Raw genomic sequence first — 23,139 nt, 5'->3', positions numbered from 1 at the left:
GGGATTCTCCAGGCAAGAACACTGGAGTGGCTTGCCATTTCCTTCTCCAAACATGTTAAATGCACTTAATTGATGGCAAAAATGTGAATTTTAACCCTACTTAATGTTATAAAACTACATGCAAAAATCAAATTAAGATGAAAAATACTTAGAAGTTTAACTATTTCAAGAATATAACTATTAGTATGTAGTGAAGATACAAATATCAAACGCTGAAATTTTTGAATGAATGAACAATAGCTGAAATATTTGAGTGTTTATTATATGCTATGCAATGCTTAGGCAGTTACTAATTTTTACCCCAAGTCACAGATGATAATACTGAGAAATAGATTAATCTGCAAGCAATTTATGTAGTAAATTTCAAGTCCAGATCTCTGAGGGCATTTTAACCACTAAATGTTAAAAACCTAAAATTCATAAACACATAAACTATATTGTTTAAAATGAAGATCAAAACATTTTGATATTTAAAAGTTTAATTTTTATTATATCATACTAATGATAATTGCTGCCATCTATTAAGCAAGGATTCTTTCAACTGGTATTAGACTATTGTTGCTGTTGTTTAGTCTGCCCAGGATTTCACAGGCAAGAATACTAGAGTGAGCTGCCATTTCCTTCTCCAAGGCTTTTTCCAACTTAGGGATCAAGCCGACGTGTGTCATTTAGTCTATGAAGACAGGCACGATGCCTGAAATTCTATTAAAAATGAGAAAACTAAGGCTCAAAGAGGTTAAAAACCTAGCAATGTCTCACAGCTAACAGGGAGAGAATTAGAACCGAATGCTATATAGCAAGCCTTTCTCTCTTACGTTCCATTTGCCAGTTGCTTTTATTATGCTAAGTCACTTCAGTCGTGTCCCACTCTGTGCGACCCCATAGACGGCAGCCCACCAGGCTCCCCCGTCCCTGGGATTCTCCAGGCAAGAACACTGGAGTGGGTTGCCATTTCCTTCTCCAATGCATGAAAGTGAAAAGTGAAAAGTGAAAGTGAAGTCGCTCAGTCGTGTCCGACTCTCAGCGACCTCATGGACTGCAGCCTACCAGGGTCCTCTGTCCATGGGATTTTCCAGGCAAGAGTACTGGAGTGGGGTGCCATTGCCTTCTCCGTGCTTTTATTAGGTTTGTTTTAAAATGAAGAGTTGAAACTAACATTTTGTGGAAAATTTTTGAAGGAGACCCTACTAGCTACTTCTTGTGATATATCAACTATTAAGTGAATCTTTTAAATTGGATGATGGAAGTAACCAGTTTTTAACCGAACAATAGTAACATGTAAAGTCCATAGGCAAAGTAAGATGGAATTTTGAGCAAATTATCCAAATATCTTTCATGCCCATCACCACCGTTTATACCCTAACCAGTGCAAAGATAGGGTAATGTAAAAAACAATCTCTGTTTTGTTGTTGTTGTTGCTGTTGTACATCTGAAGCATCAGGATTCATTCATTCAAAAGGCTTTACCGAGTTTCTTGGGGTATACGAGGTACCATTCTAGGCACAGAGATGAACTAAACTTGAACAGTCCACCAAAGTTGCCCCTAGCGACGTGTGGCTATTTAGAACTTGAAACATGGTTAGTCTAAATTGATATCTGCTGTAAGTATAAAAGGCACAGGGGATTTAAAAGACTCAGTATGTAAAAAAAAGGGAAAATATTTCAGTATTTTATATAATATTGATATATAACATAATATTATATAAGTGAAATGAAATTTAGGTATATTCTGTTATAAACATTTCCTTTTATTTTTCTAACAAAGCTAAAATCACAAGTGGCTCAGATTATACTTTTGTTGAACAGCACTGACTTAGACCAACAAAATCTGCCTGCATGGATCATGCATTCTAGTTGAGAAGATATACAATTAAAAAGTAACCAGATAAGCAAAGAATATAATGTCAACAGCCGTGATTGCCAAGAGGAAATAAAGCAGAACAAGGAGGTAGAAAAGACTGGTCAACAACATTACATTAGCTAGACAGTTATAAAAAAAATGACGCTTCTTTTTCATGAAACCGTTCTTCAAATCTTTAGGCTGACATGAACAATATAAACTGTACTTTTTAAACAATTATAAAGAATGCGAGATCTGGTATTGAGAATGAATACTTTTACTATCTGGAAAATACATATAGAAAATATAATTTCTAGGATGTTTTGCACTATGAAAATTGTGTTCAATTATAAAGATTGCCTTGAAGTTTTTCACATTTTCTAGCCTCTAAATACTTTGAGAGGCTTATAATCTTTTGAGGAAAACAGAATTAGCTCATAAAAAAAAATTGCAAAGAAAAACGTTTCTTTTATCCTATCTACCATCTTCTAAAAAAGCTGGAACCAATTATCCCAATTATTTTGTACTTAATCTTGCTGTTTATAAATCCTGAAACAGTAATGATAAAAAAAATGTAAAGGATGGAATAATGGAAAAAGACATTTTGAAAGAGCTCTTTTGTAACTTTATTTTATTTTGAAATGAACTTTAACAATAAGGCCTTAGAACATACTATACAGTGATAATAAAAGATCAATTTGAAACTCTAAATGCAAAATAAAAACTTTAGAAATAAAAGTTTTCTGTTATAAAGAGTAACATACAAATGCCTATAGGTGGTATGTAAGACAGTCTTTATTTCCTCACTGAACCATATAGAAATCTAATATAGATTTGAATGCATTACTATTTAAGGAAAAGAATGGATAAAAATAGATATAAAAATAAAATGTGTTCCTTCAGTGCAAATTGATTGTAGGTTATCACATGAAATACTATTTGTAAATACAGAAAGTGATGCAGAATTACTGTCAACAATAATTTTCAGCTTTGATTCTATTTCAAATATGAATAATACAAAATGTGAATCTGACTCATAAATAATATGTATACAAATACTGTAGTGTATCAATGCCTAGAGTTTTATATTAATACATACTTTATAAAATGCATTTTATGATTAGGTTAGATAAATTATTATAAATTTTTGCTGATAAAGCAGAATGGGAACCTAACTTTAGTTACCATTAAGTTTTGATTTAGTAAAATAAAGGAGAGAGAGAGACATACTGAGATATAAATTTTTATGTGCCATTTTTTTCATATTTTCTAACAGAATTTGGCCGTATTTGAATTTTAAATTACATATCAGAATTTAAAGGTTTTTCTTTTAATTATTGCAGCTTTACTCTAGAAACGTAAATTACCCTCTCATTTAATACATCTTCATTAGCTGATTCTTTTTAACACATTTAATTTTTTTTCAATTGGTTGAACCAAACTTAGAATTTAATGTGCTTCCACCCAGATCATCCTGTTCTCTAATTAATAGCACTAAATAAATATGAATTAACCTATGCTTTTTTCTGTTTTACTTCAGAATGCACACAATAACATAGGTAAAAAAATATAAAAGTAGGTATACAAATTAACTTTAAAATCGAGTCAAAGTAATAGTAGTTGGCATATTCAAGTAAATACACATTTTTTGCACTAGAGGCTTTTGTCAAAAATTATTCTAATGTTTATTTACTTAGAGTAATGAAAGAATATATATGTTCATTTTTTAAATATAATATTTACAAGTTAAAACTACTTTAGAATTTAGCACAGGATATACCCTTTAATGTGATAACCTATGATTACTTGGGCATCCATGTGGTACAATTTATATTGAGAAGATGAGCACAGAATTGCTACTTTATTAGCCACACACAGATAAAATTTATACCTTCTAAACTATCTTCAATGAAAATGTCTCCACATTTCTCAGAGAGATCTATTTTGCATTTTAAAGGTATGTTACAATGGAGTACTTGACTTCTAAAAAAAAATCTTTGGAACACAAAGTTTGTCACACAGAATTTTAAAAAAGATAGATCTGTTTCAATATGCCCACACAAATTTGAGAGGTTTTTCCAAAAAAATGTAAATACCATGTCGCCAAATGGTGTTCAAAAAATTAAAGTTTTGTAGACAGACTTTGTAAAAATCTAATCACTAAATAATCTAATAAAAACCATTTTTATAAAGTGTCATTCTTCCTTAGAAACAAAAATCTTGTGGCTCTATAATTCACACATTTCTGAAATTCTTTTCATGGGGTTAGGGAAGTTTCTTTACTCCTCCCTTTTCTTAGTATATTCCTCCTCAGTATCTTTATCATTGCTTACCTGAGCTTCTCCCTGTAACACCAAGTATGGGTTTCCAAAAGCCCAAGCTCCCACTTATTTATAGTAAAAGTGAGAGAACTCTGCTGCATAACCGCAAGTCTGCATCTACTTCAGTCTAGAAAAATTCTTTAATGGATATTCATAGACAAAATATAAAGATACAAATGAATATTCTGTCATTAGCTGCAACAGTAAACAAAATTAACACATACACCTATAATAGTAGCGTTAGAGGGTTAATAAAAACAAATCCACCCCCAAAACCCTGAAGTGAAATTATTTTACCCCGCTAGTATTGGAGTGTCATGGCAATCTTACTTGATTTCTGGCCTTTATGCAGGAACCTTCCAGGACTCAGGTTTGGGGGAGGGAGGTTATATAAAATTACACACTGGGGAGGAATTATGTTTTAAAGTTAAAAAATCCTATAGGCTATAACTCTTCATCAACTACAACTGTCACAACAGGGTTCAAATTATTTGAGAGTTCATTGCAAGGTTGGATATATTTAAAAAGCAACTTAGTAACAATGACTCAGGGAAACAAAGCATAATTATTCATGTACAGTGTATATGTATTAAATCAAATGTCAAACTACATGAGCTTTTAAAATTCTGGAGTACATTTTCTCCTTAGTTATGCCATGGTCGCTTGTCACCTGCCATAAACTCCACATATACTGTATAAAATATTCAGGAAAATTTCAACCTCTTTCTAACAGTATGTTTTTTCATTATTATCCACCAGGGACCATATCAAAAGTAACACAGTACTTAAAACGCCACAAAAGGAACCATAAGATGCCTTAACATATCATGTTACAGCTCATATGAAAGTTGGTCCCCTCCTAAGTCTGGAAATGAGACTAGATTGCTATAATACTTAGCATAAATATAAACAGACAAGGGTTAAAATGATTTCCTCAAAAATATGTGCTATAAACTCCTAAGAGATATTTACCTGTATACATTGGTCTTTTTATACTTTTGAACATGTATCTTTGCAGTCCTGGGTGTCTCAAAACAGATACTATTAAAACAATAAAAAGGAAAATAGAATATGCAATTCTAAACTAAGAACTAAATACTCAATGAGCATAATGTTAATTTGGTAAAATCTACTGCAGTTAAATTAGAATTGCTGACTCTACTATACACGTTCTCACTGAACCAGTAAAGAATAAATCCACCCATTTTAAATATGAAAATCTTTAGATTTCCCTCCATTCGAGTGAAGTTATGAATTCACACCAACAACCCTTTAAAAATAATCTTACAAACTGATCTTATTCCCCTAAACAGAGAAATCTTGCGAATGTTTTCAACAACGATTTTTATATCTTTGTTTTCTTTTCCTTTTTTAGATATTGGAATGTTTTGGCCACAAGGTTAAGAAAAACTTCCCCATTTATCATGACCTGCCAAGCACAACTGGCCCCTAGAAAACACAGTCCTCTACCACTTAACAAATTCAGCTCATCTTAGTCATGAAACTTCAAAAGAATTTGGCCACAGGCATAGGTTAACTATCATTTGTTTTAAAGCATAAATATCAATCACTCTGTAACATACTCTAGTGCACCTAGTATCATTTGTCTACTAAGTACAATTGGTAACTAACCTTTTCAATTTGAACAATAATCAACATAGAGATAGTCTGGTTTATTAATATATAATTGTTGAATTTCAATAAAAATTTCTGTTAAAATCTCTTGCTTGAATACATATATATACATTAAAAAATATTTTCAACAAATATTTTAAAACCTAATGTGCTCAAAGATATCACAATAACTGGTAAGGAAAACAGAGAAAGTCTTTTAAAAACAAATTGATAGGTAGAATGTAAACAATAAAATGTTAAAGGCAATTTTAAATTGAACAACATATACCTGTAGATTAATCTGAAGATGAATTTACGTGATATTAATATTTCTGGAACAACATATTGATTAAAAAGTATAAACAGACAGCTACATTTTCAAGTTTTGTAAATTTTAAATTGTTTATCTTCCATTAAAATAACAATTTTTAAAGAGAAAATCCTGTGGTGTTGGCATCAAGTTCTTTATTTTTAAAATTAAACTATACACAATAAGCAAAAATGTATCTGTAGCACACTGTATTTTACTTTGGTTTTTAAATGATATTTAGATTTTGAAATTCAAAAGCAGCATTTCAAAATCTAAAGTACTTTTATATTAAATCTATTTTGCATAATCATTGTTATAAATCATATTTCCTCAGTTTTTAATCCAAAAATGAAATTCTTCATTAGCAGAGTTAATAAAACACAGATTGTGGCATAATTTACACTCTAAAAAAAAACACAAGTTATGTGATTTCCATTTTAATAGATTTTCTATCAAATTAAAGTAACATTCTGAATTACCTGCAAGCTAAGGGCAAAAGACAAAACAGTTCCATGTGAAACATATTTCACATATACAAATATGTAGTCAGAAAAAATAGTCCCATTAACTATGCAACTCCAGGTAAAAACTAAGCAATTTATTATAAATATTTTCAAATGTACAAGTTGATTCTTTACATGGAAGTGAAATTTAGTCAGGTAATTTCAAAATTTCTGTGGTCCTAAATACTTGGTTATCATAAAGAATGAAGTACCCTCTGTAGTCTCAATGTAAAAATAGATCCCCAGAGTGGTTAAACTCAAGGGTTAAAGAGTAAAGGAATTATAGATTAGGTTTATCTGTCGTGACGGTCTCATTCTAGGTAAACAGAATAAATAATTGAGATATACTTACAATTTTTTCCTCTTTGACCTCAATTAAAATGGCTTTCTGAGAGCAGGTTCTAAACACAATTTATCCTGGTTTCCTCAATACACACTTATGAAGTCATCTGGCTTTTGTATTTCTCCAACAGCTGTGTTACCGTCAAAATTGGTTTATAGTATTTCCCCAAAGCAAAATGTGAGACAGCCCTTGACACACACAACCACCTTCCTTCTGCGGGTGGCTGAGTTCAAAAAGTCAGATCATACAATTTCAAAAATTCTGACAACAATAATTTATAAAGAACTTCGAGGAGGAAAGAGAGAAATCAAAGGGATTTAAAAAATTGGCCTCTCTTTCTATCTCTCTTTCTCTCTTCTTCCCTCTCCTCCCCCTCTCCCTAAGAAGTTATAACACAACACATCGTATGATTATTCGTATTTGCTTTTGTTGTCAGTTTGATAATATTTCAGTAGTTTAGGAAAGGTTAGGTGAAAGAACAAACTGGCAAAAAGTGAAATAAGGTAGTGCAACATCATTATTCAATTACACAGGATTCCAGAAAACAGTAACCGCAAGTCAGGAAAGGAGCAGGAAACTGGATAGTGCTGACTGATGCTCAGTAGACCCTGGAAGCCAACCTGGCAAACTTATTGGCTGTGATAATTCATCCTCCCTTTCTTCAAACAGGTTCCCTAAACAAGCTAACTCTGGCAGTAAATCAGTTTTCACAGACACTTAGAATTAGAAGACATTTTCTCCTCCTGAATTATGCTTTTCTCACAAGAAAATAAAACAGTACCAATAGAAAGCAAACCCTTCCTCAGTAATGAAAGAAATCTTGAATGAAAGAAATCTTTAAGATACTACGACTACTTGGACAATTCACCCACAGTTTGGTTCTGTGATGCAGCAAAAACACCAATTCACAATCTTTCTTCATGAGATTCAAAGATTTATATACACACACACACATATATATATGCATATAAGTAATTTAACCCGAAGCATTTCAAAGGCTTCCACCTCAAGGTTTTAAATCAAAGCAAGTGTTCAAGTGCATATTCAAATGAAGGTAAAGACCAACTGGAAACTTAAGGTATTGTTATGAAGCTAAAATTAAACTTAAGATCATAATTTTGGGGGAAAAAAGTTCCATAAATGGAGGAAAATATTTGTTTTCATAGAAAATATAACATGCTTATTGAGACGACTACATCAGAAATCTAATGAAAATATCCAATTGAGCACAAGATTTCAAAACAAAAATTATCCAGAAAAAAAAAAGCACCTTTCATTTAAATAGCTGGTATTAATTTTTTAAATCCTACATCATGCATCTTATTAAAAGGGAAACATCCCTCAAAGTCTACTACAGTTTTCTAAGGAGCACTAATCTGTTAATCATCAATTATTTTATCACCTGCATTTCTTCTTAGCATTAATATAAAGTATAGTAGTAATTTAATTTTAAATTAAAATTCAAAATTATTGAATTTTATTAAGTAAAAACAAAGAGTATTTAACAGCTTCAGCATGGACTAACTAGGGATTTTCTCTATAATGACCTATTCACTCAAATTTTATGTACATATTTCTTCTATCATCCTTGTGCTAAAACTGAGAAAAATCCAAACTTATTTTACCTGATACTATTTGCTGAGATAGAACTGCCTACACTTCAAGGATTTACCACATAACACAATAATTATAATGCCTCAATCAAAAGCTAAATTCAACTTACCTCATTCAAAGTCCAAAAGCTTGAAGCTAATTCCAGTTTTATTTGGAAGTTTTGTGTGTGCGTGCATGTGTGTGAAGTTCAACAGCCAATAAATTCCATTTTCCAGTGAGAGCAGAATGAAACCCGGTTCAAGGATTACAGAACAGTCCCAGAGTTTATAGTCTCGAACCAACATCCAGGTAGCTTTAAAAACACCTTGCTCTGTCATGAACCTCTGTGCTCCAGAAGCAGTGCATTTATTTAGGTTAACCAGGAGACCTGGAGAGTAAACACTCTTGGCTCTGACCAATGGCTTTCTGCACCTTTCTGTTTATAGTAAGATGACTTGCCATCAGAGGTCACCCCCATCAACAGCTCCCGTCTTTCACTGGGATCTGAATTATCCTGACTCCTAGGCTGTCAACCTGTTGTCATGGGGACACATTCATAACCCATTGGGGTATCTACTTGAAGAGTTAAAATCCCTGCATTAAATCTTCTAAAAGCAAATTTTACTTGACTTTCTTTTAAAGTGAAACATTTCTGCAGAAGAAATACTTCATGGCAAGTTAAGAATTGGCACACATTTAAATAAGGATTAAATAAGGATTGCTATTCTTTTAAAGTCCCAACTAGCATTTTATGGTTTTTTCTTTTTTGATGAGGCAGAAGGCTTTTAAGATTTCACTTTCACTATTACATCTCTCCAACAAGCACAAAATTGTCTTCTTCCTCTAAGCACACATATGTGCATGTTGACAAAGTGGAAAGATAATTATAGGCATTTTAATTTCATTCATCTTTAACGTAGTTTTATTTGAGGTAGAGGAAGGGGTGAACACAAAAGTGCTCACACAGCAGTTATCATTTTACATAAAATATTTTCTAAAAGAAAACCCTTTGTGTTTTCAAAACAGAGATATGTTAAACTGTAAAGAAATGAAAAGGAAACAGAAGAGTTAAATTCAAGAGATAAGGCTAGTGCAAATAAGTCTCTTCTCTGGCACGGAGGTTCCCTTTCTTTCTAATGGTTTATAGCAAAAAAAGAATTGTTTTCTTTCAAGTAAATAATGTTATGAACTTTCCACATCTATCCCTTTAAAAATATGTCTCACAGATCTCAAAAAGAAAAACAAAAGGCTAAGCTCATGTCATAAATTCCTCCTACAATATTTCAATTTAGCATTTACAGGCATTATGGGGATTACTGCCTCCAATTTGTCTACTTAATTCTGGGATGGTTATTTCTCCTTTCATTTTTCTTGGTCTCTAGTGTGGCTCTATGATACAGTAAGGGAAAGGTCTCCAAATAAAGACCAACAGCCAAGGATCCAATCTCTCATTCTGAGTAATTTGCAGCACAAGTGTTTCTTGAAGTCATTTTCATTTCTGAAGGCAGAAGTGAGTGAAAAGCCACTACCTATTTCAGGTCTGCGCTGCACTACAGAAACCTCAGCGTCCTTAGGAACTGAAGACGGCGCTATCTCCCCAGAGTACTGGGCATGGATGCTGCTGCTGAGAAACTGGTTAACGGTCTACATCCCACCAGCAGTGGATGTTTAGCCCGGGTTTTGATGCCACTATAATACTTCTTTGACAGAGGACTGCCTCGTTCTATTAGAGTTAATAAAGTGTGTTGATTAATTATTTTAGAGATCCTATTTTTGACAGATTCAGTTCTTTGATCTTAGTATGGTCAGAATCACTAAAACGCTTCTTTGCATCCAAACTGTCTTAAGTAGTTACAGCTTCTTTTTTTTTTTTTAATTTTATTGAAGTATAGTTGATTTACAGTATTGTATTAATTTCTTCCATAAAGCAAGGTGACTAGGCTATACATATATGTGTATATATATATGTAATTTTTCATATTCTTTCCCATTATGGTTTGTCACAAAATATTGAATATAGTTTCCCATGCTATACAATAGGATCTTACTGTTTATCTATCCTATTAGTATATATAATAGTTTTGCCTCTACCTAGAGCTTCTTGAGTATTGTAATATACATCAGAGTTTTTAAGTTCAACAGAATATGCTTTTGAATTGGCTACTTTTTTAAGGGATTATAAGTTATTCAGTATTTCCTAAACTCTGAAGACCTCTAGAAACATTCACTGAAGCAAAAATCTATGTCTCTTTCTATCCCAACTGAGACCCAACAAACCATATCTAAAACTCTGAGGAGGGCAAAATAATTTCTTCATAAATTAAAGAAGGTTGCCTGGCTGATAAGTTTCTCTCCCAATCTCAGGGGACGGGGCGGGGTTGGGGGGAGTGGAGAGAGGGCAATGAGCCACATGTGATGAAAACCCTGTAGATAAGGAAAATATAAACATGAAAATGAATGACATTTGTAGTTTCAACTTTTAAAGAGCACAGATAACTACAATTTTTCTGAGAAATATAATCATTATCTCAGCTTACATCAGGGCAACAAAGTGTTCCCAGAATCATAAAAGTAAATGTAAACTTTTACTTTATATTGTTATAATTAAGGACGAAAATTACACTAATGGTTTTTTAAATAACATTTTATGGACAAAGATCGTTAGGATGTCCTTCTAGGCCCTGTGTACCACATCAATTAATTATGCAGCCTAACAAATAGATAAACTATTCTTTCTGAGTATTTGTTTCCCCACCTATAAAATAAAAGTCTCTACCTCAGAGTATGGATGATATAGCACTTGTTTTTCAATGCAAACCACAAAATTGAATACTCCATTCATGAAACAGATTTAATTTACCCATTATTGCTTTCATGAGCCATGCTTAAAATCAGGCATTATATCTGTCAATCAGGGCTGCAAATTTGTATGACATAAGACTCTAGGAACAAATGAGCTAATAAAATAGCCCAAATCAAAGGTACTAGATGTTTTTAGAAGTCAGTAGAGCCTTATTATGAAGCCAAGTAAATGCTTGGTTTTCCTTATATATTAAAATACATACTAATAAAATATATAAAATACTCACAGACACAGAAAACAAAATGGTTACCAAAAGGGAAAGGGGGGTGGGCTGCTGCAGCTGCTAAGTCACTTCAGTCGTGCCGACTCTGGGCGACCCCATAGATGGTAGCCCACCAGGCTTCCCAGTCACTGAATTCTCTAGGCAAGAACACTGGAGTGGGTCGCCATTTAGGGATAAATTAGGAGCCTGGGATTTACAAATAATATAGATAACCAACAAGAACCGACTGTACAGCCCAGGGAACTACACTCAATATTTTGTAATAACCTGTAAGGAGAAAGAATCTGAAAAAGAATCTCTCTGTATATATAATATGCATATACCATATATATATATATATAACTGAATCTATATGCTGTACACCTGAAACTTACATGATATTATAAATCAACTTTAATTAAAAAAATTTTTTTAAATACTGAAAATGGCACTTCGAATTGCAAACCCTCTATTTAGTCCTTTCAGTGGGGGCCTAACCCACATTCTGATAAAAAGCAAAGCTATTATGAATGGCTGGCTGTCGGTACATTCCAGTAGTGACTTGCCTGGTGTCCATACTCCATGGTATTTGTTAAATGCAAAAGTATCCTTTCAAGCAACATACAAAACAAGATTAAGTTTAGTCAATCGTGACAACTCTAAGGTTTAGTAGAAATCATATATTTTTTAAAAAAATTAAGATAATAAGTCAGTAACTGCAGTGTCATGGGCCACATCGTTCATATTCACCTTGACTACTCACCCTCCATAAACTTTTGCATGGGGTAGGTGCATCTGTAACCATTGCTCTTTCTTTGTTCCTTCTCTGCTCATCTCCTCTTTTGTACACTGTCTAGTAATCTCTCAAGAGCCCTCCATCTCCAGAGTTATAAAATACCTCCAGGCTCTTTTATAGCATTTCCTTCCATTTTTCATTATTGGCTTATTAGTTATAAGACAGTTTTGGGAAAATCCTAAAGATTGATATTAAAAATTAAGAAATAAGCAGAGCCAACATGAGAGGACACAGGATCACCAAAAGTTCAATCAAATAATTCTAACAACTGAAAAATCATGGGGTAGGGAGAGAAAAACAATTTTAAATTTCTGTGTGTACAATAAATTCTCTAATTGCTGGTTTGAAGAAGGTCATATGGAATCAAACCTAACCAGCCTTATATAACTATAGCAGTCTTCTTAGCCAGGTTGTTGATGTGGTATCTATATTAGAATATAAGAAATATAAAATTTGAACCCCAAGAGCCTATTTTTAAACAAACATTGAGCAAATTAAGTCCATGACCTTGTGTAACAAATACCACATAGTAATCAATGCAGTAATTACGGTCACCATTTTTTTAACCTTTTTCCTTCTTTCTCTGATAAGGCCGACAAACTCAAATATATTGAGAGGCCAAGTGGGTCATGTGAAGGAGAGAAATGAATCAAGAAGAGGTGAGGCTACTGGCAAAACGCATGATCAGTCCCAAACCACTCAAATTTTATATTTGGTTGCCCAAAAAGTTCATTTGGATTTTTCCATAACAATTTACAAAAAACCCAAACGGACTTTTTGACCAACCCAATGTTTCCTCTCATCTAGTCCCACATCTTAATACTATCTGTAGGCTGCAAATTCCCCAAGTTATATCACCTATGAAGATCCATCCTCTTGAATTCTAAACTCTCACTTTCTCCTAACTAATTTATATCTCTATGTGAATGTCTCACAGCCATATCAAACTTTAACATGTCCAGTATTACGCTTTATTACTTTTCCACCAAGCATATCCTTCAGTTCAGTTCAGTCGCTCAGTCGTGTCCGACTCTTTGTGACCCCATGAATCGCAGCACGCCATTCCACATTTTCCATAAAATAAATCCAGAAGCCAGAATGATGGGCTCCTCCTTTTCCTCAAACTCTTTATCTAAACTCACCTAATTAGCAGGATTAGATCAACCTGAAGAACAGGCCTCAACCATGCCCCTCAAAGCACTACACCAAATCAGCTAGAAAAATCTCAGAAACCATCAAAGTCAATCAGGTGGCATTATCCTTAAGTTTCTGTCTGTATCAACCTTTCTACCTCATCTACAGACACCAATGTGCCCCACAAGAGGAACACTAGGACAATTCTGTCATCTACAACAACCTGGCCAGTGAGTTGAGTCTGGTCTGAATGCATTCCAGGGCCGAGTTCATGTCATTGATCACATCAGCTAAAATCACGAACAAACTTTGTATCACTTCTAACTGGTGTGTGTATGTCCATCGCTCAGTTGTGTCTGACTCTTTGCAACCCCATAGACTATAGCCTGTCAGGCTCCTCTATCCATTGAATTCTCGAGGCAAAATTCTGGAGTGGGTTGCCATTCCCTTCTTCAGGGTATCTTCCCAACCCAGGGATTGAATCTGGGTCTCCCACACTGCAGGCAGATTCGTTACCATCTGAGACACCAAGGAAGCCCTTCTAACTGGAGACAGAGATAATGTCCCACAGGGCACACAGAAATAATTAGTTTGTTTCTCCTCCATGAAACTCCCCTGAGTGACCAAGGGTGGGTTCATTGTTAGATGGAGTTCCACATTTGATGATATATGATCTATAATCCTTAAACATTTGAACGTCTCTTATGACAGCTTAACATAAAAGTCTTCTAAATGGCAACATTTGATGGGACATGACAGTGGAACAGCACCAGTGGAAGGCACAGGTGGATGGTACCTCCTATGTGGCTTCTAGGTCAACTGGTAACCCTCAAGGTTCCCAGTGCAGCACCAATGGCTGAGTTTAATCTTGTTTGGGGGACCAGTCAGTTCGATCTCCATTTGTTCATACCACTAACCAGTGGCATTTATTTGTCCTATGAAATGAATGAATAAGTTATGGGAATGACAAGGAAGACACTGAAAGGTGTCCAGAGGCTTTCCAAATGAGAGGTGAAGGGGTTGGGCCACATTTTGCTTTTGCTGATGGACTTATTTGGTAAGATTAAGGGACATGGTGTGCCATTTCTATTATTTGAGTCATAGATGTGATGAGTTCAGAACCCCAGCTGGCACCTATGGGTGAAGAAGGCTGCCTCTTTTTGCTGAAAGTTTCAAGCAGCAAAGTCATAGAAACTTAAAGCTCAAAAGAAGTCACTAAAGTTGCAGGGTTCCAAAGGTACTGGCACATCTCTCTATGCAGCTTTTTCAGATTAGGAGAATCCTCAGATTTACTAGCATGCATCAGATTTATTAGCATTCACAGAATAAGCATCTAAATTCAGTTGTGGAAGCTCCAACAATGATACACAGAATTGACCAATAGGTCCCACTCACAAGGTCTGCTAGCTTCCTTCCCCCACTACAAACCCAGCTCAAGACATGTTCACTAAATTGAGGTACTCCCTCCCTCCAATGGATGGATAAGATGGAGAACTGGGTATGTCTATCTCACATGGCCAGGAAAGCTTAAGTCCCTCTCCTACCCAGAGTTTCCCAGCATATTACATATTTCTTACCCACCATCTGGATGGGTGTATTTTGGTCCTCCTTCAAGAAAGCCTCATTCCTAACCATCTTTCTCCTTAAAGAAGCTGAAGTTGGGGATCAGGGGGTGAAGGATCTAGGGACAGTGAGGGGAAGAACAGCCCCATGCTAGTAAACAAAGTACATTCATTTTCAGTTTTGATTGGTAACTGGCTCAGAGCTTGGTCAAATGAACTTCTAATACCTTCAGTCCATGCAATGCTCTGTATTGGGCAGCAAGAGCACCCCATCACTGACATCATCTATTTCCACTTGGGGAACCTTCAGACTTAGTAGTCATAACAATTCTGATGTGGCAATGGTATTTGCTCCCTTTGGTTGACAAGGTTTGATTTGCACAGCTGGGATTGTTTCAAGAAGTCCTTTTTAACCTAAGGCTTTTATTGCTCTAGTATTATAACATATCTAACATTCTATCCCCATTTCAACATAAGAATTACAGGAATTTTCCAAGGCAAAGAGGACCAATGCAAGAAGTTGTCTAGATTTCTTTGGGTCAGTTTTTCATTTTCCAATAGATCATCTTTGGTAGAATTCCAGGGCAATAAGAACCCAAACAGTAGTCAATACCTCATCTATGGTTTTCCATGAAAGGTTTTTTTTTGTTTGGTTGTTTCAGGGACAAGCCCTTAAAACAGTCTAGCCAGTGAACTCTGAGACCTTTCACTGCTATCTCCCGGTGAATCTAAGACTGGTATGACAGACAGCAGGAGCGGCTAAGCCATAAAAGAGACTAACTATTGCTCCTCTTCCTTAACAAATATTATATGTACACCAAGCACCTTCCTCTTCCAAATGAACCAAAGTTCTAGACATTTGTTTAGCTTCCGCCCATTACTATTGCAAACTTTCCTCCTTTCCTGCTTAAGGTGTGAAATTATAGCTGTTGTTTAGAGAAGGTCAGAACCTTCCTCCAGACCAAGATGAATCATTGTATGACTTGTCAAAATGGAGTGGCTTTGACATTGATTGGCAAGGAATTCCATGCCTGGAATACAGTTAGCAACAACCATGGTACCTTTCAGACAGCTGACTTTGAACCTGCTTCTGGGTACTTACACTACAACTACATCCCCAGCTTGTCTTCATTAACAGGCAATAAATGAAAAATGATTTATTCCCTAACTGATCAAAAGAGTTGGTCAACACGTTCATTAACGAAACCCGTGAATTCCCCTCAAATTCTATGAATTGGGCCACGAGATTCTCCTCATTCTTTCTCATCCAGAAAGCCATGTCTTTTTCAGCATCCTGTGGTGGTTTAGTCACTAAGTTGTGTCCAACTCTTACAACCCCAAGGACTGTGGCCTGCCAGGCTCCTCTGTTCATGGGATTTCCCAGGCAAGAATGCTGGAATGGGTTGCCATTTCCCTCTCCAGTGGATCTTTCCAACCCAGGGATTGAACCTGCTTCTCCTGCATTGCAAGCAGATTTTTTACAGCTGAGTCACCAGGGAAGCCCTTTCAGCATGTTATCCTCATGATAAAATTGGCAAAGATTTTTATTTACATGCTAACAGGTTAACATGTCACAATTTTCTATATGCTGGAAGAATACAGGAGACTTTGAGGTCATAGATAAAGGACTTTATTACTCACAGCAATAGCAGAAGCCAGAATATTAGCATTTCCTTGTGAGTGTTGCTGAGTTCCAATTCCCACAGAGTGGCGTGACATCTGCACATGTTATGGGCTGCATTACAGCAAAACTACTCTGAGCTTAGGGAACTCATTTTATGATGATGATTATTATTATGGGCAGTAAGCATGCTGCCTTTTGCTACAGAGGATATGGGCAAATATTTCCAAAGTAAAACCCATTTTACAATTAAGAATAATTATACATCCATGATGGACTACTAAGACAAAAAAATATTAGGAGATACACAGTTTCATTCCCAACACCAGGAATGCCTCACTTATGATGAACCCTGACAACCTCATCAGGAAAAGACCCAAATAAAGGCCAAACAAACTAGACTTATGAACAGTCAGAAATAATATCAAAGCACACTCACCTGAATTCATGGACTGTATTAATAGGACAGTCCAGTGGGCTCTTACTCAGAGGCTACTTGTTTATTTTTACTTTACACATGCCTAAGAGACTATTCACATGCCCAAGAAACCAACTACACTAATTTTCATGTCTGCAGCTTCTCAAAAAAAGAAAAGGGAAGGCATAACTGACAACAACTGAGGAGTAACTCAACAGCAGAGAAAACAAAAAAGTATCATTCAAATACAAGAATCCAACAGATTTTTACATAAGGGAAACTGGCCTTCCATACTCCAACTGCCCTTCAGGGTTTCAGTTCATTAACTGTTTACAAAATGATGACCTTGGCCACTGGGAAAGTATGAAAATGTTCAGCCAGAGGATTTTCACAGGGGAAAGAGCCCAGGACTAAGTGTCAGAGACTGGAGCTCTCATCTAACCTAATGACAAGGTAACTTTAGGCAAGTCATCTCTTAACCTTCAGTGTATTTTTTTGTTAAAACAAAAATAACCAATGCCTTACATATCTCAACTGGTTGCATGCTACATGCTTCAGTCAACTGGTATGTGCTATATGCTTCAGTCATGTCTCTTTGCAACTCTATAGACTGTAGCTTGCCAGGCTCCTCTGTCCATGGGATTCTCCAGGCAAGAAAACTGGAGTCGGTTGCCATGCCCTCCTCCAGGGGATCTTTCCAACCCAGGGATCGAACCTATATCTCTTATGTCTCCTACATTAGTAGGTGGGTTCTTTCCCACTAATGCCACGTGAGAAGCCCACATCAACTGGTTTCTATAAGCTATTGTTTAGACTGTGCTTTGTAAATGTACAGGACTCCACATCTATGTCAGACAATTGTCCATGTCTCTGTGTTCCAGCCACCATGGTTTTCTGTCAGTTTCCTGAAAATAAAACAGGCCCTGTTTCTACCAAGGCTACTTATCACCCTCTCCAGTGCCTACAATGCTTTCCCCCATATTCTGTAAGACTGGCTGTCTTTCATTCTTAAGATCTCAGCTTAAGTTTCACTTTCTCAGAGACACCTTTCTTGATCACTCAATCTAAAGTAGTTCTCCTGCTCTTTCTCGCAGAGCCCTCTTGTTTTCCTTCTTAGTACTTCTCACAGTTGTCATGCATTTATATGTTTGCTCTTACCTAATGCCTGTCTCCCTACTCATTCATACACTCTGTGAAAAACGGACCTATGTCTGTTTTTCTATCAGTTTATACTATTTTCTTGGGCTCCAAAATCACTGCAGATGGTGACTGCAGCCATAAAAATAAAAGACACTCGCTCCTTGGAGGAAAAGCTATGACCAACCTAAAGTGAAAGTCACTCAGTTGTGTCCGACTCCTTGCCACCCCATGGTCTATACATTCCATGGAATTCTCCAGGCCAGAATACTGGAGTGGGTAGCCTTTCCCTTCTCCAGGGGATCTTCCCAACCCAGGGATCAAACCTAGGTCTCCCACATTGAAGGCAGATTCTTTACCAGCTAAGCCACAAGGGAACAACCTAAACAGCATATTAAAAAGCAGAGACATTACTTTGCCAACAAAGGTCCATCTAGTCAAAGCTATGGTTTTTCCAGTAGTCATGGATAGATGGGAGAGTTAGACCATGAAGAAGGCTGAGCACTGAAGAATTGATGCTTTTGAACTGTGGTGTCAGAGAAGAATCTTGATAGCCCCTTGGACAGCAAAGAGATCAAACCAATCAATCCTAAAAGGAATCAGTCCTGAATATTAATTGGAAGGACTGATGCTGAAGCTGAAGCTCCAATACTTTGGCTACCTGATGTGAAGAACTGACTCACCGGAAAAGATCCTGATGCTGGGGAAGATTGAAGGCAGGAGGAGAAGGGGACAACAGAGGATGAGATGGTTGGATGGCATCACCAACTCACTGGACATGTGCTTGAGCAAACTCTGGGAGTTGGTGATAGACAGGGAATCTGGCGTGTGGCAGTCCATGGGTCGCTAAGAGTTGGACACAACTGAAAGACTGAACTGAACTGATACTCAAGGCCTAGAAGGGAACCTGCCACAGAATAACACACCAAATTTTTGCTAATGATTTTGATGAATATGTAAATATAAGGTTATACTAACCAGACATTTTAAGGAAAAAATATATACAAAATAATTCTTAGAAAAATGCTCAATCAAGAGTTCAACTAGAAAAAAAGATTTGGTACTTTAAATGAGTAAAGCCTAGGATATCTGAAAAACCCAGCAAAAAATGGAGGATTCCTTTTCACTATGAGTTTCTTATGGGAAAAGTATGCTATGATGAAGTTTCAATAGAAAAAAAACCAAGTATTTTTTAGACTCCCCTATTCATTTTCTTATTTGATCCAGCAAGATAGCTTTTATCTCAATTTTACAGGGGAAAATAATTGAAAATTCAAATATTTAGCACTTCCTCATGATCACAAAAATAATACTTTGATAGTTGAGATTCAAATTCAGATCCTTTGCTGAAAATGTAGTACATTATGATACTTCTGCTTTAAAGAGAAGGCTCTAATCAGGGGTTTGAGTAAGAATATTTCAGTTTCTTATATCAAATAAGTTTCAGGTCAGTGAGTTTTGCTGTTCTTGAAGTAAAAACTTAAAAGTCAACAGAAGCTGTGACGTTATCGGTAGGGTTCATGTAAGGGTTTGTTTTACCTTAACAATTGCTTTAATTCAAACCACATTGAAAGGAAAATATTATGTTATAGCATGACTTCAAGTAAACTGGGCTTAATGAAACATATAAATAAATAACATTTACATAATTATTGTTCCCAAATAAAATATAGAATTATGTATAATTACTATTCCCCAATAATTACTATTCCCCTATAATTAGGCTTCCCTGGTGGCTCAGAGGTTAAAGTGTCTGCCTCCAATGTGGGAGACCTGGGTTCAATCCCTGGGTCGGGAAAACCCCCTGGAGAAGGAAATGGCAACCCACTCCAGTATTCTTGCCTGGAGAATCCCAAGGACAGAGGAGCCTGGTAGGCTACAGTCCACCGGGTTGCAAAGAGTCAGACACAACTGAACTACTTCACTTTCACTTTCACTATTCCCCAAACAACAAGCATTACCATAACGTGCCCCCACGAAAAACTGTCAAAAGACCACCAAATGCTCCCCTTAAATACAGAACAAACAACCCCAGTGATGGAGCACTCCTTTTTATGTGAATACATTTTAAGAAAAATTAAGTATTAATAAGGAAACAATTGCTTCTGGATTATGGACTACTGGAGTCTTTGAAAGCTACTACAGAACAAACAGTTTGACTTTTTGACGTGACCTGGAAATGGGAGTGTTTGGATTTATGTCAAATTCTGAAATGTATGGTGTGAGACTGAAAAATATTTTAGGAATTTTTCCAAATGATTTCTTTAGTTCAAAAATTATCTTAAAAATAGATCAGGTACAATTATTTAACTAGACTTTAAAAAATTTTAAAAACTTACCATTATAAAATTCATTTTAATACTTTAGCAACATTTAGATATTTCTGCAAAATAGATTTTATAAGGAATATACAAACTACTGTTTCTGCTCTTACATAATAAGAAGTAAACTTAAAATAGGGTTGCTTCAGTTCAGAAAGGTTCAGGTTAACCAAAAGGAGAAAAGTAAAGACTAAAAGACCATTTAGGGCCATTATATATACTGTAATTATAATCGTAAATATATTGGAAAAATAATCAATTTAATTTTAAATATATATAGCTATTCTTAAACAAGTTTATCATGAATCATGAATGAAAATAGCAACTGGAGCCCAAATTTATGGTTTAAACAAATAATTGTGTTCAACTGACAGAAGAATTCCCCATAAGTTTAAATTAATTTTTCCTAAACTACTGTTACCCATCAGTTATGATTATAGATATTTAAGATGATAACTATATAGATATGTACCATTTCTGTATTATATATTTTCCTGTTAGTTATGATGCTATAATATGATAGAAGCTCTTGAATTTAAAAAGTTTACAGACTTTACCCATTGTCTTCACTCTCTCCTTATACTGAATATTGCCTTGATACTTTGAATACTAATAGATAGTAGACTAATCATTAGTAAGCTCATTCTCAAAACTCTTTCACATTCATGATCTCATTTGGCCCTCGTAATACCAAAATAGCTGGCTTCATAATAGTAGCCGTCATTTCTAAATCTGTAACTGAGCAGACATCACCGTCACCTCATGAGCAGTCAACTTCTCCTATACTCTGCTTAACTTTCATAACAGCCAAGAACAACAAATAATAAATTCAGAAATAAAAAAGTTTTAGGGAAAGTACCATAGAGAGTTCTGGTCAAGCACTTTTTTATTTCCTTAACATCATCATAACAGCCATCCGAGTGTGCATTATTAGTACACGTTGGATAAAATATGCCAATTTTATTAATTCACATACATTATTCCCTTCGAGTTTAAAAACTGTAAACAAAGGACTTTTGACTGTATAGCTAATCATCTGTGCTATGAACTAAATGTTTGTATCCCCCAAAATGCATATGCAGAAGCGCAATCTCCAAACAATGTGAAGGTATTCAGACAGGAGGTTTTTGTGAGGTGATCAGGGTTAGATGAGGTCATGAAGGCAGTGCCCTCATGATGAGGTTAGCGCTCTTACAAGAGACGCCAGAGAGCTGGCTCCCTCACTCTCCCCTGTATCCCTCCACCCAGTGAGGATACGGTGAGAAGGTGGCCTTCTACCCGTCAGGAAGAGACCCGGTGCCAGCAACCAACCATGCTGGTACCTTGACCTTGGACTTCCCAGCCTTGAGAACTATAAGAAGCAAAGTTCTGCTATTTAGGCCACCAGTCTGAGCTAAAACAATATGCAACCATATAATGTAACCCTATTGAGAATTATTTTTCAAAAGACCCTGCTCTTAATTAATTGCTTAATTAGGTTTTTACATTCAAGATCCTGAATTCTTGAAGTACGTAAATGTAAAACAGATTTTTCAATAAAATAGACTGAACCTTTGAACATAAATAATGACACAAAACTCTTAAGAGACCTTATTAAAGATCCTAATATAGCAACCATTGAGAAAAAGCCATTGTAAGTAAGCTTAGGACAAGGGTTCATTCCCAGGAAACTGTAAACATTTAAGAACTATTTTACATACCATTTATCTGAAACTTTGTTAAGATGTCTATGGACCAAAAATGTCTATTTGTTATTCTGTTCTCTAAAAGCTACTTCAGTAGTTTCAATGAAAAGCTGACCATGCTCTGGGGAAAATAGAGGTTCCACAGAGAGGCTCTGTTTATATGATCTCCCAGAAACTTTCATGTGAAAAAAAAATGCATCTCAACCTATTTTCAATGGATCTGAGTCATATCTTTATACGGAAGCAGAATGCCTTTATAAACAGAAATAAAGTTTTCCACATTTTTTTTTCCTGGCACAACTTTTAATAAACTGAAAAACTCTAGATATTCTCCTCCCCTATAAACTATTCTTACTCCAGAAATGTGTCTAAAAATTTTTATAAGAATCCTTATGAAAGCTTTGACAAAAAAGATGCAGTCTAAGGCTGTGGAAATGAGTACATATTTTAGAATCTGAGTAAAGAATTTGTGTTCCATATCTGCTGCTTAAAAATTATGTAAGATTCTTAATCAGGATGTTTAAGATAAAACAACAGCAGCCGAGTCACTGTGTGACTGACTAAGGAGCTACAGCATAAACACTCAAGAAACATTAGCTAGTCTTTATCTTCTTCCTGTATCATGATTATTAGTGTTGCTGCTGCTGCTGCTAAGTCACTTCAGTCGTGTCCGACTCTGTGCGAACCCAGAGACGGCAGCCCACCAGGTCCCCCGTCCCTGGGGTTCTCCAGGCAAGAACACTAGAGTGGGTATTAGTGTTGCTATGACTTTTTAATTCAGCATGAGTCCTATTACTTATAATAACAATAACTATCATTAATGATTGGTGGCAGGTTCACTACTGATAATGAAAGATTACCATTTCACTTCTCTGG

At 35.5% G+C, this 23,139-nt stretch overlaps 1 protein-coding gene across 9 annotated transcripts in view; it reads right to left on the bottom strand.

The window, feature by feature from the left end:
• The window catches only part of EYA4 (EYA transcriptional coactivator and phosphatase 4), a 364,174-nt gene that overhangs the window by 157,985 nt on the left and 183,050 nt on the right, over positions 1-23,139 (bottom strand). The window lies entirely within an intron of this gene.

The sequence above is a fragment of the Budorcas taxicolor genome, chromosome 9 (assembly GCF_023091745.1).
Source record: "Budorcas taxicolor isolate Tak-1 chromosome 9, Takin1.1, whole genome shotgun sequence".
In the NCBI taxonomy this organism is placed as follows: domain Eukaryota; kingdom Metazoa; phylum Chordata; class Mammalia; order Artiodactyla; family Bovidae; genus Budorcas; species Budorcas taxicolor.
Note: the sequence above shows the minus strand (reverse complement) of the source record. Positions and strands in the feature narration are given on the sequence as shown.